This window comes from Mesocricetus auratus, unplaced genomic scaffold (genome assembly GCF_017639785.1).
Source record: "Mesocricetus auratus isolate SY011 unplaced genomic scaffold, BCM_Maur_2.0 Super-Scaffold_100010, whole genome shotgun sequence".
Lineage (NCBI taxonomy): Eukaryota > Metazoa > Chordata > Mammalia > Rodentia > Cricetidae > Mesocricetus > Mesocricetus auratus.
Genome location: NW_024429194.1, coordinates 57320465 through 57338988, shown reverse-complemented (window position 1 = coordinate 57338988; position 18524 = coordinate 57320465). Strand labels below are relative to the sequence as shown.

Below are 18524 nucleotides of genomic sequence, written 5' to 3'. Positions count from 1 at the left end.
GGAGGGCCTCACCCTCCCTGGGAACAGAGTGGGAATTGGGTGGGGCGCTGCAGGGCCTGGTTGGCGGGACTGGGGAGGAGGGGAGGGAGAGGGAGCTGGGATTGACATGTGAAGGAAGCTTGTTTCTAATTTAAATAAAAAAAGAAAAAATATTGTGAGATCCCTGAGGGGTCATCGTCATATCTGGAGGGTAGTGAAAGCCTTCACAGAGGATTTGGTGCTAGAGCAAGAAGGGCAGTGGTGTACGTTTTCCATAGATTCCCCTGAGGGTTTGGGACAAAGGACCTCTAAATCCCTTCCTCCAACTGGACGTCTGACTAGCAGTGCGACTCAGTCTCCTCCACCCGATGGTCTCCATGTCCACTGATTTAGTATCCAGTAGTCCAAGCATGTTCCTCTTGTGAGGTTCTTCCTTCATGTTGCCTCTTGGAAATGACTTTGTAAATGTTCTGTTAGGGGTCTGGAGACATTGAACCATGCCCTTAATACCCCTTGCAAATTTGAAGCTTCACTCTCTAGCTGTGGATCTGTGGCCTCAGGAAACCACAGAACATTCCTACAGTGGTCTTTAAAACACATCACTTCCTTTCTCCACAGACACAACACCAAGTTCTGTCTATTCGGTCCATCCCTGTCTTGCTGGAACCTCTGTTAAATGAACTTTCTTCTCTAGTCCCAGGCACAGTGCCTACCACACAGTAATCACCTCCCCCCATACGGAGAAAGCACAGGGGATAATGTGTGTGATTTGATGACACCACCCTGATGCTCACTCATCTGTGGACTGCAGAGGGTCTCTAACTTGCCAGGCCCAGACCTTCTTTGACTTCTGGACTGACTCCTTCCCCCCATGCTACTGTTCTAGGCTGCTCACTGCTTCACCATCTGCAGACTCGGTCATTTAATCCCCATCATGCTTGTTCACCTATCTTTACAATTTAGTGAAAACAAATGACCATAGATCTTGTAATTAGGGTCTCAGCCCATTATTGACACTTAAAATATGCTTAGGGAATCATTGTCTAGACTGAGTTAAAAAATCTTAATTCTACAAGCCACAGAATTCATCAAGGAAACAGTACCCAGCTCACTACATATATCCAAAGAAGCTGTTCTGAGGATACAAGGGGAGAGAAAGTCAACATCATGTGATGTTACATGCACAGTGGGTTCTATTGCTCTCCTTGTGCCAGGAAAGCTCATTCTCCATTCTTCACTCAATTTGTCCAGTTTCGTCCAGTCTAGCCGTCAAATTGTACTACTTTCCCCTACTCCTCATTGGCTGCCAGCAAATAATCATTGGTCCAACTATGATAAAAGCACTGTGTCTATTAATTGAAATCTACATATTTAGGGTTGTATTGCCATAATTGGGAGTGTATCTATACTGATGTCTCTTTTAATTACGCAAATTTTAAATATTAATAGCATCTCCAGTGTATTTTATTTTAAACATGTGATAACAGTCACTCTCCTCTGTATTTTATTTTTCTATTTTCCTTCTTTAAATATGCATGCCAGTGTCATACCTATCTAATGCTTTAGAAATCTCAGAAATTCTTATGAAATCTTAGAATACCATACTGAGCAATTTTAACAATGTTAGTTTAACTCCTACATGTTTTCAGCTACTATATGCTACCTTTTCTTTTTGCTTTCTCTGCTACTTTCTCTCCAAATTCGCAATAGTAAGTATATGCAGCTTAAATGTCTAGGGAACAATTTTCTTGTTGTACATGGATCTCAGTCTTTAGCACAGCTACATCCTGGAAAGGTTCAAAGTTGCTGGTAATAACAGGGGAAATGATTTTCCATATTGTCTATAAGGACAATGTTAATGTGCAATATGTATATATTCAGTTAAATAAAATGAGTGAGATGAATTTAGTTTGTACTTTGGAGCATAGTAGGAACAAACTCAATTTATAGATTTTTAGATAAAAGTGCATGGCAACATGCTTAAAGCAGCAGTGAATTCCTTTCCTCTCATTTATTTTTTCATGCTAGAGTTATTTGCTAATGGTGCTATTCTTTTTATTCTAATTAAAATGTCTGCATTTCTGCTCTTAAGCACGGCTGTACAAAATGTTCCCACTCTTGGCTTTATCTCAGTAGGCTTTAAAAAAGATTTTTATTAAGTCTTTGACTTTCATACAGTGTACTTTGATCATATTCACCCCCACTCATCCCTTAGCTCCTTTGAGATCCCCCTTGATTTTCCTACACTCCCCATTTCATGTACATTTTTTAGAGCTCAATTCATGCTCCCCATATGTTCTTTTTCCCCTCAATATATGTTTTTATTTAAATTATAAACATGAATGCTTCACATGTCAATCCCAGCTCCCTCTCCCACCCCTCCTCCCTTGTCCCTCCACTAGCACCCCTCCAACCCCCCACCCAATCCCCATATCATTCCCCAGGGAGGGTGAGGCCCTCCAGAATCTGTCATTTCATCCAGGGCAGGACCTAGGCCCTTCCCCATGTGTCCAGGCTGAGAGAGCATCCCTATATTTGGAATGGGCTCCCAAAATTCATTCATATGCCATGGTAAACACTGATCTACTATGCAAGGCCCCAGAGATTTCCGAGGCCTCCTTCCTGACACTACATTCATGGAGTCTGGATCAGTCCCTGTAAAAAGAAGCTTTTCCTTTGAGAGGAGCCTTCCTGCCAGCCTGGTTCTAGAGCCGCATCAGTCCCAAATAAACACACAGGAGGCTATATTAATTATGAAGCTGTTGGCCTCACTTGTTTCTTACTGGCTAGCTCTGACTTAAGTAATTACCCCATAATTGTTAATCTAAATATGTCTCTTACCGGAGAAGATTCCAGGCTTCCTACCCCATGGCATTACATCTCGACTCTCCTGTGTTTCTCCTTCCCAGAGTCCTCCTGGACTTCTAGCCCCTCCTATCTTGGTTCCCTATTGTCTCAACAGTGCTTTATTGACATAAGGCTTCCCCAACAAGTCCCCTGTTGGCCTCTCAGCCATCAGTCTGGAGTTTAAGAGCTCCCCCTTGTCAGGTCAACTGTCTTTGTGAGTTCCACCAGCACGGTCTTGACCCTGTTGCTCATCACTCCTCCATCTCTGTGATGGGTTCCAGGAGTTCAGTTCAGTGTTTAGCTATGGCTATCTGTTTCTGCTTCCATCAGTCACTGGATGAAGGTTCTAGGAGGGCATATAAGGTAGTCATCAACCTTATCATCAAGGAGAGGCTATTAATATAGTCTCTCCACTATTGCTTGGTTTGCCAGTTGGTGTTATCCTTGTAGATCTCTGGAGATCTCACTAGTGTCAACTCTCTCCTCACGCCTATAATGTCTCCATCTATTATGGTATCTATCATCCTGCTCTCCTCTATTCTTACCTCGACTCAACCGTCCTGCTCACCCATGTCTTCTTCTCCCCTCCTCATATCCCCCTCTCTTTTTCCTGGTTCCCTCTCCCCTCCCCCTATGTTCCCAAATCTGCTAAGGAGATCTTGGATCATTACACTTCTCTGGGGTATCATGCATCTCTCTTGGGAACCTCCCTGTTTCCCAGAGTCACTGGCAATGGGATTGCAGACTGACACTCCCCTGATCCATATCTAAAATCCATATATGAGTGAGTGTATACCATGTTTTCCTTTTTGTGACTGGGTTACCTCACTCAGGATGGTTTCTTCTAGTGCCATCCATTTGCCTGTAAATTTCAAGATTCCGTTATTTTTTTCCACTGAGTAAATTTACCACATTTTCTCTATCCACTCTTCAGTTGAGGGGCATCTAGGTTGCTTCCAGGATCTAGCTATTACATATAATGCTGTTATGAATATAGTGGAACAGACATCCTGTTTGTGTGAATGAGCATCTTTTGGGTATATGCCTAAGAGTGGAATTGCTGGGTCTTATGGTAGACTGATTCCCATTCCTGAGGCATCTCCATACTGATTTCCAAAGTGTCTGTACGAGTTGGTACTCCCACCAGCAATGACCGAGTGATCCCCTTTCTCCACATCCTCTCCAGAATAAACTGTCATTGGTGTTTTTGATTTTAGCCATTCTGACAGGAGTAAGATGGTATCTCAAAGTTGTTTTGATTTGCATTTCCCTAATGGCTAAGGATGTTGAGCACTTTCTTAAATGTCTCCCAGCCATTTTAGACTCCTCTATTGAGAATTCTCTATTTAGTTCTGCATCCCACTTTTTAACTGGATCCTTTGGTGTTTTGGAGACTGGCTTCCTGAGTTCTTTGTAAATTTTGGAGATCAACCCTCTGGCAGATGTGGGGTTAGTGAATATCTTTTCCCAATCAGTGGGCTGCCTTTCTGTGTTGCTGACTGTGTTCTTTGCCTTACAGAAGCTTCTCGGTTTCAGGAGGTCCCATTTATTAATTGTCAATCTCAGTGTTTGTGCTACTGGTGTTATGTTCAGGAAGCAGTGTCCTGTACCAATTTTTTCATGATAGCCTCTTGGCTTTGAAGTCGACGTGATACAGATATACTTTCTGTGTTTGAGACTTAGCCTTTGGAATTTTGTCAGTTGTGAGTTCTTTCACTAACTCACTGCACAGAGACCCTTTGTGTCTTTCTAACCATAGACAAGTGAAGATTGCAGGCCTCAGAATACTTTTTATGTTGTATAATCAAATGGGAATTCTTTGTTGTTGTTTTATAGTAAGTGGCCACTAGAGAAGACAGTGTTTTTTAAAGGGTAGATTGAATTACTTCTAGCAGGAAAACTAATTTTAACAAAACTTATAATCCAGTGACTTTTTGTTAACAAATAAGGCATGGTCTAAAATTGGGCACCGTGCTCACTTTTTTAATACTTTGGTGAGGACTGGGCAGACGGCTCAGTGGATAGAGCACTTGCTATGCAAGAATGGGAATCTGAGTTTGAATGCCTAACACAGAAGTACAAAAAGTAAGGCATGACTGTACATGCCTTCAACACCATTGTCACTTTGAAATTGTAACCCCCCCTAAATTTTCTTCTTCTAAAAGTTGCATTGGTCATGGTATTTTATCATAGCAATAGCCAAAAGAAGAGTATCTAAGAGGCTTAGCTAGAGGAAGTAGATTATGGGTACATGTCCTTGGAGACTGTATCTTACCTGGCTCCCTCATGCCCACTTTTCTCCTCTCATCACTGTAAAGTGAGCAGATGTCATCTGACATACCCTTCTGCTGTGCCATTCTTCCACCCAACCAGGAACTGAAACTTCAAAAGTGTAAACTAAAGTAGGCCTTCCATCCATTACTAAAAAAAAAAAAAAACAAGAAAAGTCCCCAAAACAGAAACCAAACCCACAAACCCACTGTTTCTTAGTGTTACATATTATCTTTTATCTTTCTAGTTAAACAAGTCAATTTACCTATCCAAAAGCATGGGAGATCTTTCCATTTTCTGGTGTCTTCTTTAATTTCTTTCTTTAAAGACTCAAAGTTCTTATGATACAGGTCTTTTACTGTTTGGTTAGCATTACCCAAAGGTATTTTATGCTGTTTGTGGAAATTGAAAAGGATGATGTTTCTCTGATTTCTTTCTCAACCCTTTTGTCATCTGTATATAGTAGGGCTACTGATTTTCTTTAGTTGATCTTGTATCCTGCCACTTTGCTGAAGGTGTATATTAGCTGTAGGAGTTCCCTGGTAGAGTTTTTTGGATCACTTATGTAAACTATCATATCTTCTGCCAATAGTGAAAGTTTGACCTCTTCCTTTCCAATTTGTGTTTCCCTTGATCTCCTTTTGTTGCTCTAGCTAGAACTTCGAACATAATATTGAAGAGGTATAGAGATAGTGAACAGCTTTATCTTGCTCCTGATTTTAGAGGCATCATATTGAGTTTCTGTCCATTTAGTTTGATGTTGGCTGTTGATTTGCTCTATATAGCTTTTATTATGTTTAGGTATGTTCTGGCACTAGAAGAAACCATCCTGAGTACGGTAACCAGGTTACAAAAAGACAAACATGGTATGTACTCACCCATATATGGATTTTAGACATGGATCAGGGAGTGCCGGCCTACAAATCCACTGCTAGAGAATCTGGGAAACACAACCTTCATCCAATGACTGATGGAAGCAGAGGCAGACACCCACAGCTAAACACTGAACTGAACTCCTGGAACCCAGTGACAGAGAAGGTGCACTGATGAGCAAAGGAGTCAAGACTGGGCTGGTTTAACCCACAGAAAAAGCTGACCTGAACAAGGGAGAGCTCTGGGACCCAAGACTGATGTCTGGGAAGTCAGCATGGAACTGATCCAGAATCCCTGAATGTGGTTGTCAGTGAGGAGGCCTAGGCAATCTATGGGGCCTTTGGTAGTAGATCAGTATTTATTCCTGGCATACAAATGGACTTTGGGTGCCCATCCCACAATGAGGGATGCTCTCTCAGCCTGGACTCTTGGGGAAGGGCCTAAACCCTGCCCTGAATGAAATGACAGACTCTGGAGATCCCCCATGGAGGGCTTCACCCTCCCTGGGGAAAGGAGTGGGGATTGGGTGTGGGCTGGGGTGCCTGGTGAGGGGCATGAGGGAGGAGGGAAGGGATAGTGAGTTGGGATTGACATGTGAAGCAAACTTGTTTCTAATTAAAAAAACAAAACAACAACAAAAACCTTTCCTGATATGTGAATAAGCAGGGTCAGGAAAAGCCTCTGAGTTGCTCTCCTTGGCCCACTGGCAGCATTAAAACAGAGAACTCAAAGCACTCCCTCTCAAAATCCACCAAAGGTATCATTGCTGAGGGAGTAAAACTTGTATGTATTTCCATGGCTTGTGCAGCCATGGGATTGGCAGCTAATAATCTCCAAGTCATATCTTGCCAATGTTGGGTGCCCTGTTCATGTTCTGCCCTCAGTGAACTTTCAGGTGGTCCTCTGACCTTTGCTTCTACTGGAAGACTTTCTGCTTGCTGCTTCTGCCTGAAACAGTCTTGCCTGCAACACTTAGAAGGCTGCAGTGCTATTTTCTCAGGCAGTTTCCTTGGATTATACCATATTTGTCTAAGCATCCTGACAGTGTATTACATATTTGATCTTTCTTTGGCTTCTTTTTTCTCATAGGACAGATAATATGTGTAGAGACTCGCTTTATCTGCCTGGTTCACTATTGCACTTTTCAAGCCAAGAACAATGTCTGGCACACAATAGAAACTCTAACACTTGCCAAATACATGAGTAAATAAAGAACACATTTCCAACTTAAAAATCTGCTTAGATTTCGCTGATATAGACATAAAATTTTAATTTGAGTTATATAGTTAATTAGATCAACACATGTTTCTTTGCTTCAGTTATCAAGAAAAATATTTCTTCACACATGAAATAAATATCCATTAATTTTTGTTAAATACTTATCTTACAATGGATGTGCAATGAATATTTTTAATTGAGTACTTACATGTATAAGATATTAGATATTTTGGTGTGCAATTAGCAAACTAGATCCAACTCTCTCTACTAGGTAAAATGGGTTATTTTATATATCCATGATACATTTTTGTGTCCCAAGGATTAGTTTTCATTAATGTATATGAATGGGAGACAGATTCCACAGCTGAGAGCCCTGGTTCAGATAAATGTATGTAATTAGCCTTTTCACTACCTTTTTTAATTTTTAGATTTACTTCATTTTTAATTCCATTTCTGTATTTGTGCTTCTGTATACGAGACTCTGAACAAAAGTGCAGGTGCCCTTGAGTGCAAGTACCTGTGGAGGCCAGAAGAGGGCGTCAGATGCACTGAACCAAGAGTTACAGGCTGTTGTGAACCCCAAGTAAAGGTGCTGGAAACTGAACTCATGGATTCTGGCAACCCTGTTTGTAATCCTAACTGCTGAGATAGTGCCTCTCTGTATATTCTCACATTAATATTTGTATTATATATTTATAGTTTTGCTGTAGCTGTTGTTTCACTGCTATGCTCAGAATGGTTAAGGCTCCTCTCTGAATTGTCTTTTTCTCAACAAAAATGCAAGTAACCTTGTTTCTTCCAACAGTTATGTGGTTTGTGCTAACTTTGTTGTTACTCTCTGTAGGGAAGGATGAGGGTTGTCTGCTCTAACCCTTGTTCGATCAGCAATTTCTTCATCTCCAGGCCGTTTAGCATGTGTCTGATTTCAGTAATTTGATTCAGTTGATTGCATTTATATTTATATCAGCAGATCTATTTCATTTCAGAGATTTACAAAAAGCTACTGAAAGATGAATGAAATTGGGCTTGATTTAGTTGAAAGGACTTATGTGGTTCAAATGTTTAGGTAGAATAGGAGAGATGTTTATCAATTTATTGCTTATATTCTATACAACTATTACTAAATAATGAATTTCAGCTAAAGGCTTGTTAAATATTGCAAAAACAATATTTTTGGAAGTGAAGTGAAAATCTGCATTTCACAGGCATTTTTTTCTTGTTGACTGTAGTGCCTGGAAACTGTAAAGAGGATGTACAGTCTGCAACCAACACAGTCAATAATGCAGCAATAGGGAGGCACTCAGTGCTTCTCTTCACTCAGGAAGGGCCATTAGCACCTGTGCTCCTGTCTTTCTCATGTAAACATTGGAATGTAACACACAGCATTCTGCTAAGGCTATGTATAGTTAATATTATGCAAGGACCTATCCTTCAAATCTTTATCCATTAAACATTATAATATTTAAAAACAGTAGCTGTGATCTATCAATGGTCTATTTCTACTGCAGAAACATTAAATGATTCAATGGCATTCTAGGCACTGTCTATGAAGACTGTTTTACATGGCTGATAAGGACTTAGATGTTTATAAGCGATTTCAATGCCCACTCTAACATGGTCCATTTGACTACAGCATCTATAGCATATATACAACTTTAAAGTAATTTGTGATTAAAGTCTAAAAATTAGGCTTAAAATGCAAGATTATAGACTTTTTTAAAGTCTGAGGACTGGTCACATTCATGATAATGATTTTAAGTAGCTGTAAACCCAAGCCTGTTAAATATAATGCTGTTTGAAGAACTCATATTTAAATAAGTCTTAATAAATACAAACAGAGAAATGATGTTTTACAGAATAATGTATATTTAAGAAATAATGATGTTCAGTATTGAAATATTTCAAACCATTTCAGTAACAAGAATGATGTTTTAGAGGAAGGTTCCTTGCAAGTAGAAGGCATACACTATGGTACTTGGTATATTCAAAGGGGTATAGTCAGAGCTACAAGGTTGCTTAATCGATGAAGACCTATCTGCTTTTTACTGAAAATCAGTGCCAGCATCACAAAATGTTGGTATCATCTCAGTATACTGTAAAACAGTGTCATAGTTCAAGCAATCAGTGTCAGCCTAAGCTAACTGAAGTATAGGTTTACAGTCATATTTAATGGAATGTTTCACAGGAGACATTTAGCATGAATGTGACTATATAAAGGTTCTGTACAGAGATGAGCTGATATATGTCCATATAAGTCTTACAGAAAGGTACTCAATTTATATTCTATAAGTTCTAAAGATTGCTTTGTATACAGAATGATGATGTTATCATTTTGAAGGGTAAGACCTGACTACAAGGAAGGAATTTCTTTTGATCAGGGAGGTCCTCAAGGCCCAGAAATAATGTCATCAATTGCCAGTGTGGTTTTTGCCCTCTAGAACTAAGTAAGACTCAAAATGCTGAAGACACTGTGGTCCAAAGACACAGAAAAGTCAACTGGAACTGGGTTGGAAGCTTCCTCCATGTTATCTAACCCTCAAAGCAGAATGTTCTATGCAGCTTCTGGGGGCAGGAAAGCTGTCATCAACAGTGTTAATAGATGTGGACCCTGAGTGCTGTGTTACTGACCAGCAGGCAAGATGTGCCCACGAGTGCAACAGCAGCAAATGCTATGGGAGTAACCAGTCAGTTTCTGGTTGGAATTAAGGCTCACCCCTTAGCATAGAATTCATGTCTAGCACAGTAAACCCAGTCAAAAGCCAATGGCTAGGGGGTCAGAGACTCTAGTATGAAAACATAGCTATTTTTGTTTGCTGTTCGTTTTGCTAACAGAACATGAAATTTGCCTTCTAAATAATTATGTTTCTCCCTCTAGATTATTACTGCTGTCAGTTTTGGTCAGAGAAGTTTTATTTTGCAGTGGGTAGCAGTTATTGCAGAGATTTGCACTCATAAAAATGCTGAGAATAAGTGACTGGTGAATGCTCAGCCACACATGGGACATCTATGAAATCCTAGGTGAAGTGCAGGAAACACTGTGTAGAAAAGAGGCAGAAAGAATTCATGAGCTTGGTGGTCTAGAACTGTAGTGGAATGTTGTCATCTGGGCTTGCCTTGGTTGTTGTTCTCAGGAACACACTGATTATATGATTGGGCCTATCAACATTCATTCATGGAATGGGGAGGGATTTACGAGCCCCCCTCTTTTATGAGGATATATACAGCTAATGGTTTCTGGGTAGAAGACACATGTGCTGTGGGGCTGTAGCCACTGGTAATCTGCTTGTTTTTCTATAAATGATCCCATACTTATGTTCCTGGAAGCATTCTAACAAAACTCATTGGGTTGTCTAATTCCCCCACAACTCCCCTGCTTAAGACTTGGTAATGGAAGTGGGGCTGCACAGAAAGTGGTATTGGTTCAGTAAGAGTGGGTAAGGAACAAGAGAGGGCAATTCAGGTAAATACCATGAAAATGCTTAATGAGTCCCACTAACATATATAATCACTATATTCTAGTAACAAAATGGGAAAAAGTGAACTAAAAAATTATGCATGGACCAGAGATAACAGAATCTTACAAATTAGCTTAATTCTGTTACATTTTTAAAAAAATAAACCATAAATTCTACGACATGGGAATTTGTATAGATTCTCACTGATTAATAAAGTCATACTAACTGATAAATACAGTGTTCTTACTGAGAGGCCTTGTTTGGTAGATTAATGCAAACGGAATAGGTCTTAGTTGGACACAGACTATGACATATCTTCTAACTGGTGGGGGTAAGCTAATGCCCAAGCTTGGAGGTCTGAAGTTGTTACCATGGAGTCATTGGTGACTGAATGGAAGAGCAGGTTACAGAGTCTGGGAGAGGACTGATGTGAGGCCGGATTTAGAACTTCTCTCTGGAGGTACACAAGGTTTTGAAAAATGAATCAGAAAGCAACAGGTGGGGACTTCTATCTGCATAGGAAATGCCCTCAGTCAGGAGCGGTGGCATGGATGGCAAGGACAGAGGCCAGATTAAGGGAGAGCTTCAACTGCCACATGGTCCTTCCTCTCTCAAGCTTAAGCCCAGTGTCCCCTGCCCCCCCCCCATTTTCTTCATGGCTACCCAAGAGTCCAGCTGAGTGCAGACAGGCCTCAGGCTTTTTTACGGAAAGCAAGGCACAGGTGGGAGTAGGAATCATACAGTCTAATTCCGTGAGCGTAAGCTCTAACAAAGTCTGTAAAAATGCAAGCCTAGTTAAATTAGTTTCAGTTTCTCTAAGACTCAGATTTTTATTCTCAGACAAATAAACACAAATTCTTTCTAATTGGCAAAATCATCCAAGATAGCCAGTGGGGAATATTTTACATAACCATGTCAGAATTTTTACTCAGCAAAAAGTTAAAGTGGATCAACATTTTCCCTTTGCATTGAGTTTATCCCTATTATACTCTTTCTTTTTATCTTTACAGATTAGGACACCATAAATAGCCGCTTCCTGGCTCCTTCCTCTGTGGCTTGTCTTGCAAACAATTTTTCTTCTTTATCCCCTGTCATCTGTGAGGGTTTAATCTGGGGTACTTGTCTTTCTCCATTTTGTTCTATTACTCTCAATTATTGTTTAAAGGGGCACTGATTGATTTTGTCATATTAAACTGGCATCTTGTTCCTGGGCAGTACCAGCTGGAAGTCAGCTAGAAATGGTGTTAGACTTGGTTTTCCCTTTCTTTCCTTCTCCTGTAGAGCTCACCCAAACCTCTCAGTGATACATAGGTAAAACCTTGAGCCAGCACACTCACTGGTAGAAAACTGTACTTAAGCATTTCAAAGGGAAGAGTGTGAAACCTGTGCATGGATAGGGCAGAAGCAAAGTTGTCCATGAGTTCACACAGACAGGGCTTTGTGTCCTCTTGTGACACTTTTTCTAGGTAGCTCTATAACTTTTATGAAGTAGCTAGGATATTAACTTTTAATTATTTTACTGTATGTATATAATCAATTGATTTATTCTAAATACAGTATTATTACATAAAATTATTGTTCACAAACATACAGTATCTAGTAATGCCGCTTCTAAAATGCTTACTTTTGGAATGAATAAACATGAGAACTGTTAATAAATTGTCTACTCATGTCCAGTAGATCACTGTTGATTCTATCAGGCCTATAGCCACTTAAACAAGCTACAGAGAGTATGTAGACCCCAGCCCACAGTGCCCTCACACGCAAACAAATAGGCATTCTCATTTGGTTCTGGCTCAACAATTTAACTAACACAAAAACACACTGCACTGTAGGAAATTAACTTTGACTTAATTCTGAGTTTAAGGAAGGAAAAGCTATCTCTACCATAATGGGTGCACATTTAGAAAAAATAATGAATGTTGGTATAAAAATAGCTTTGAAAATTTGTTTTCTGAATTGCTTCCTTCCTCCGCAGTGATGATCATAACATGCACCAGACATCACATTTGAAAATGTTGGCTTTGTTTGTGTCTGCCTCGGGGTCTTTGCGCCTCGCATTGGTTCTTCATGGTGGTGCATCTATATTAAAGTGTGTACGTTTTTCTTACTGAGGAAACATGGTACCACGAAGTTGCTGGGTGTCGATTCAACAGGGCGGATTGGCCAATTGAATAACAAACTCCTCTCACAGAATACTACATGGAGAACTGGATTTGCATAATGAGAATTATTTTAAAGGCCTCTGCATTCTATACCATGAAAAGATTTGTGGTAATTATACTATTTTTCATTGCTCTGTAACAGCAATGTATGCCTGAGCAGTTACACACTGAAATAGTAGGTTTCACATTTTCCTACTTCTAGGAAAGTATTCTGTCAAGAGCTTAACCAAGATGTTCTGCAGCTAAAAATAAAATAATAACAGATTTTTCTAAAATCTGATTAAAAGCAAGTTAGGAAAAATACAGTTTTCTGTGAATTTTAAGCCTTCTTCCCTGTCACTTTTCTGTCATTTCTTCAGTTTGTCTACTGACATATACCAAGAGATATGACACAATGAATGAACAAGTGCACATACCCTATGAGACAAACCCGTGCCTGCCAATTCCTAGACAAATGCTCTGAATCATAACACATGAATGATCCTATCTCTACAGCCATATTTCCTCCCAATTCTTTTAATTTAATATATTTCACATAATTTTTAATAGTGATTAGAATTTTCAGGTGTTTAGGTACTTAAACACAACTGAAAAAAATACCGAAGTAAAATGTTGTTACCTGTTAGTTTATGTTTCTCAATATAAATTGCAAGATACTTATTTCGAAAAAGTCAGGAAAAAATATGATGGCCAGACTTATACTCCTCAGTTTTTTAAAAATATAACAAAGAATATGAAGAAATGAGAAAATACATTAGCCCCTGTCTGTGTTGGGAGAGTCATTTTCAACAAGTAAGTGATACTATTAATGGCTGCATATCTAATTTAACTGGAGACCTTGAAGATGGCCTCTAGTTTGCATTCCATTAAGAGTTTTTAATAAGATTTCAACAAAAATAATAATAAAAGCATCCCACTTCACCTTTGCTTCTCCTTAACAATTCAAAGTATCAATTATAATATAACCTTCATTTGACTTGCAACCATCCCTGTGCTCTCAACAGCATATTAAATTGCATGCCAATGCTTTCAGGGCAAAATAAATGTCTTGCTTTATCTTATAACTTTAGTTCCATTTTAAAGTGACCTCTCAAATGTATAAAACCCAGATATACTTTATGTAGAAAACAATTTTTCTAAACATTAGTCATTTTAAAAGCTGAAGGATGCATTTTACTCAATCTTAAAGAGGGACAGTCTCTTCAGGCATTCTCTTTCTTTTAATGTGCTCACATGGATGCTGTTCTGGAGGAGGGAGCAGAACAAGTGCTCTCTGTCTACCAGCCATATCCTAGGGAGCCCTGACCTCAGGGCTCATCAAAAAACTCTGAGGCCTGGAATCAAAGAAAGGCAAGAATTACAGAAGGTTCCGGAAGACTCCACTCCTTTAAAGAGGGGCACAGACTAATACAGGAAACAATCTGAAAAATAAACTGAGAGCATCTAGAAAAAGTCAAAGGAGAGAACAGGAAACCAGGGGGCATCTCAGCGCAGGATCCATAGTCTCCCACACCTCTGCTTCAGTTATCAGTCAGCAAAGAAACCAGAGACTTTTCACCCCAGCCATGTTTTCCAGTGTTCTGCAGAGGATTAAATGATAGTGTCTGAGATTTTTCCCAAAGAGGACTGTTTACAGAGGAAGAGCTCCTCTTCTTCCCCCAGAGTCCTTAACTCCTGGAGACAACAGCATGGGGGTGTGAGGCTTCAGGTGATCCAGCTGAAGCAGTTTATCTGGAGGTCTGTAAATGCTTCAGTAATTTTTAAAAATTTAACTTACAATGTGAAAAATGATACAAGATTTGTTGTTTGTTTACCATCAGTGAATAGTTATCACTGTTTGTACAATAAAGACAACCGCATCTACACAGTAATCTTTGATAACCCTCCAAAAAAGTAAGCAAGAGTATGATACAGATAAATGGTCACAGTACAAACAGCTTGCATAGAAATTTATTTATACACCATTCCCTTAATTATTTTTTAAACAAGCTGCAACTTGACTGTGTATGACATGTATCCAAATAAACAGATTAAAGTCCTGCCTTTACTTTCTAAAAAGTACTGTATACTCATAGGCAGACATACATATATACATACACACACATATGTAAAGCTATACAGTGGCTAGAGGTGGGGGATGAGCATAATGCTGAGAAAAATGTTTAGAACCAGATGATGAAATAACAAGCACAAGCCAAGATCTAAGAGGCAGTTAGCGAAGAGCTAACTGGAATTTTGCTACTGAACACAGCTTGGAGGACTTGAAGGCCATCCCTTTAGGTAAGGAATTTGGGATATTCCTGCGCCCCAGATTGAAAGAACCATGGCATAGTGGAGACCATTATTGAAGATGACAATGGCTAGAGCTGAAATAGAAGAAGAGAATGCTGGTGGATGTAGATATACAAATCTAAGGGATTTGAAACTTAGGCGAAGAGATCAGGTGTTGTCAGAAATTGAAAAAATGACTAACAAAGGAATAACATCATTTGGACAAAAGCTCAATTCTTTAAAAAATTCATTTTTAGTATTTTATTCTCATCATAATGTAGATTGCAGAATAAGAAAAAAATAACCTACTCATTTTCATTTTGTCCATTTGCAGATACACAGACTGATATATGATTTGTGCATCCTCCCACCATCATGGATCTGGATCCGTGATGACTACTCAAGAGGTATCTGCAGGTAAATCAACAGCCATGCTATCAACAAGTTCATGCAGGGTTCCACAGGCAGCCCCAGGTCATGTGGTTATTGTTAGTCTGTTGGTGTTTTCTCTCTCTGTAGTCACAGGGAAGCAGCTTGGCTCAGGCATCCCAAATTCTCAGAGTTTCTCCTCCATCAGCTGCTCTGAGCCAGTAACTAGGTGGACATGCAGTCCCATTCAAATGGGAGTCATTTATGCAGGTCGTGGTCCTCACTGAGGCAGTCGTGTGCTCTACTTTATGCTTGAACGGTCTAACTTGCCCTTGAGAACGCCAGCTTATCCTTGTGTCTTCTTTGTTTCATATACAGACTTAATTCCTGACTAACAACTTTAATGACCTAGAATGCTTCAGAATCAACACCTGCCACAGACACAGCATCCTAACATCCTTTGTATCCTGTTTCACCAGTTCCCAGCTATGTTATCAAGAAAAGGTTATGATTTGGTAACGTTTATACTAGTTCTGAGAGGAGCTGATGTGTCTGAACTGAGATGTCTGTTACCATTTTATTCCTCCTCTCTCTATCATAAAATATGTCTTCTGAGATTAGGTCTTATGCCAGGGCATGCTTACTTACTTTCTGATTTTTTATGGGAGTATTTTTCTTTAGTAATTTTTTAAGAATACTTACACATAAGGTCATGGTTTTTAAAGTGTTCCTTTAATGCTAATTAGTTATAAATTATAATCTTCATTACTGATATCTACTATTTTTTCAGGATCTATACTAAGTACTTAAAATAATGGTGTGTATCACATTAAAGAAATACTATGAAATATGTCACCCAATGAAGTGATCTGTTGGGACAATAGAAAAGATGCCAGAAAGTGTTTGATTTTGTTGGCTTAATTGCTTACTCCTGAGCAAGTTCTGCTTCACCTAGCCTTAATCAGCATATGTATTTTGATTTATACTGCTTCCTCATTACTTGAATGTTGTTCATATTCCATTTTCATGTATATAGCAGAGATAGATACATGGGCAAAATCTTCCTTTAATATCTAGTGCCAAAGCTTTGGTCTCATATGACTTGAATATGCCAAAGTCCACTACTGTGGAGATGTCCAGGCCTTAGATTTCCTGCCTCTCTCCATAACGTTTTTTCCCTTCCTTGTTGTAACTAAGTCAACACCACGTACTTCGCACCTACTTCCTGCTTAGCAGTATTTTAGGAAATGTCTCTGTTTGCATTTGGAGAAAGAGCAGGTGATAATGGGAAAGCGAAGACTCAGCATTCCAGCTTCCTCTGAAACAGAACTGACCTTTCAGTAAGAGATGCACAACTTTTTGATTAGAATTTCTTATATTTTTTTTCCAAAATTGGATTGATCTAGGAGTGAATAGACATTGTTTCTGCCAAAAATTAGAATATTTTGGTTGCATTTTAAAGTATCTGCAGTTGTTGGTAGTTTATCTAACATCTGTCTGTCTGTCTATCTAACCTATCATCTATTTATCTATCTTTCCCTTTACCTTCTCTTATCTATCATCTATATATGTATCTATCTACCTCTTGTCTCCTATCTATCATCTATCTGTATACATTTCTAGTTACTAGAATAATTCTGTTGGATATAAAAGCTAGTAATTATGTTTACCTGGGAGATGCTCCTTCTAAGTACTTTATATCCCTTTCCCGTGATGCTGTAGAGTATATGAGTTCGGAGCATGCTACATTTGTAGACTCTAGAAGAGGGCCAAAAGACTCCCACTAATTAAGCATAATGACAAGATTCAAAGTGAGTAAAGGCACATTGAAAAAGATTAACACTCAATCGAGTCTGTCCTTTGAAATTCTGTAGAAGAACAAAGAACAATGCATGGAAGAGGACTGGGGTGGAAACATGATCAACTCAGATGCACTTTGTGACAGTTACAAATCCCTGGTGCACACTTACTATTGCTAAAGTAAATACTGCTGTATTTCTTTATTCATGGAATGATTTTGAATGCATTTGCCATACATAGGGTTTTCCATAATTGATTTATCATAAATGCTGAGTGGATTATATTTTATGGATGCTTCCTGCTTTTCATTTTTACTCCAAGCTGCATTAAGTCAACAGAAGCAGTAGTAAGCCAGCACATTACTTCAGTTTAAATATAGCATGAGACTGTAGTCTGTGAAACATCAGGACTGTTCCTCAGTACTTTCTTGCTTCTGTCTTATATTTTACATGGTAGACTTTTGCCTTTTCACAAACAACCTCAGAGTGAAACTGTGAAATTAATCTAATTAAAAGGGATTATTTTTCTATCGATATCATGTACTGCAGATCTGTGGTAGAGAACATGGGTAGTTACAGAATGAAATTTTAAGACAGTTACTGTAAAATAAAATTCAAATTTTGAGTTATAACTTACCTAGTTTATTTATTTACTCTTCATTATCTATTTTTAGCAAAATCTACCTATTTTATACTTATAGATCGAACAAATATTCAAATATTTAATCCATTAAATTGAAAGTATCCCTGCAACCTCAGCATATGTGGTTGAGGTTTCATGCCTGTGTTTATGAGCTAAGTAGGATGGATGCAAGAGTTTTACCTGTTTATTCATTTAATTTTGACTCTATCCTCAGCTTTCTTTACCTCTTGTCCAGTGACTACTGCAACATTTTCCAGTGTGTACCTCTTTCTCCACCAGTGACCACCAGTGGAAGAAGACTGGACTTGGAGAATTTTGGCACTCCTTTATGCATCAGGGTTTTCTAAATTAAGATCATTACATGGATAATTTCTTTTAATCATGGGTCCCAGAGCTTACTGGATGGCTGGGAGAAGTTTAATGAAAAGCAGGGGCCTAGACGAAGAGGAAATGAATGAGTATACCACTGCCTTGCCTCTGAGAACCAGAAGGATGATGCCCAGACAAAGGGAGATGATCAGAAGTTTACTCACTCAAGACTAAATAATTGATATGGAGGAAATGCCTTGGCAGTCAGTGAGGAATCCAGATTTCAAGCTGTATTGGGCACTGTGTTGGTGACTGTGGAGTGCTG

At 39.1% G+C, this 18524-nt stretch overlaps 1 protein-coding gene and 1 long non-coding RNA gene across 4 annotated transcripts in view; one reads left to right on the top strand and one right to left on the bottom strand.

Annotated features, from left to right (window-relative positions):
- The window catches only part of LOC110342914, a 38906-nt gene extending 22497 nt beyond the window's left edge, over window positions 1–16409 (top strand). Inside the window, exons 3-4 of the long non-coding RNA XR_002385087.2 lie at window positions 15414–15496; window positions 15827–16409. This is a non-coding gene — a long non-coding RNA (uncharacterized LOC110342914). The remainder of the gene's footprint in view (window positions 1–15413; window positions 15497–15826) is intronic.
- Window positions 1–18524, bottom strand: part of Tmeff2 (transmembrane protein with EGF like and two follistatin like domains 2) — a 274658-nt gene that overhangs the window by 83933 nt on the left and 172201 nt on the right. The window lies entirely within an intron of this gene.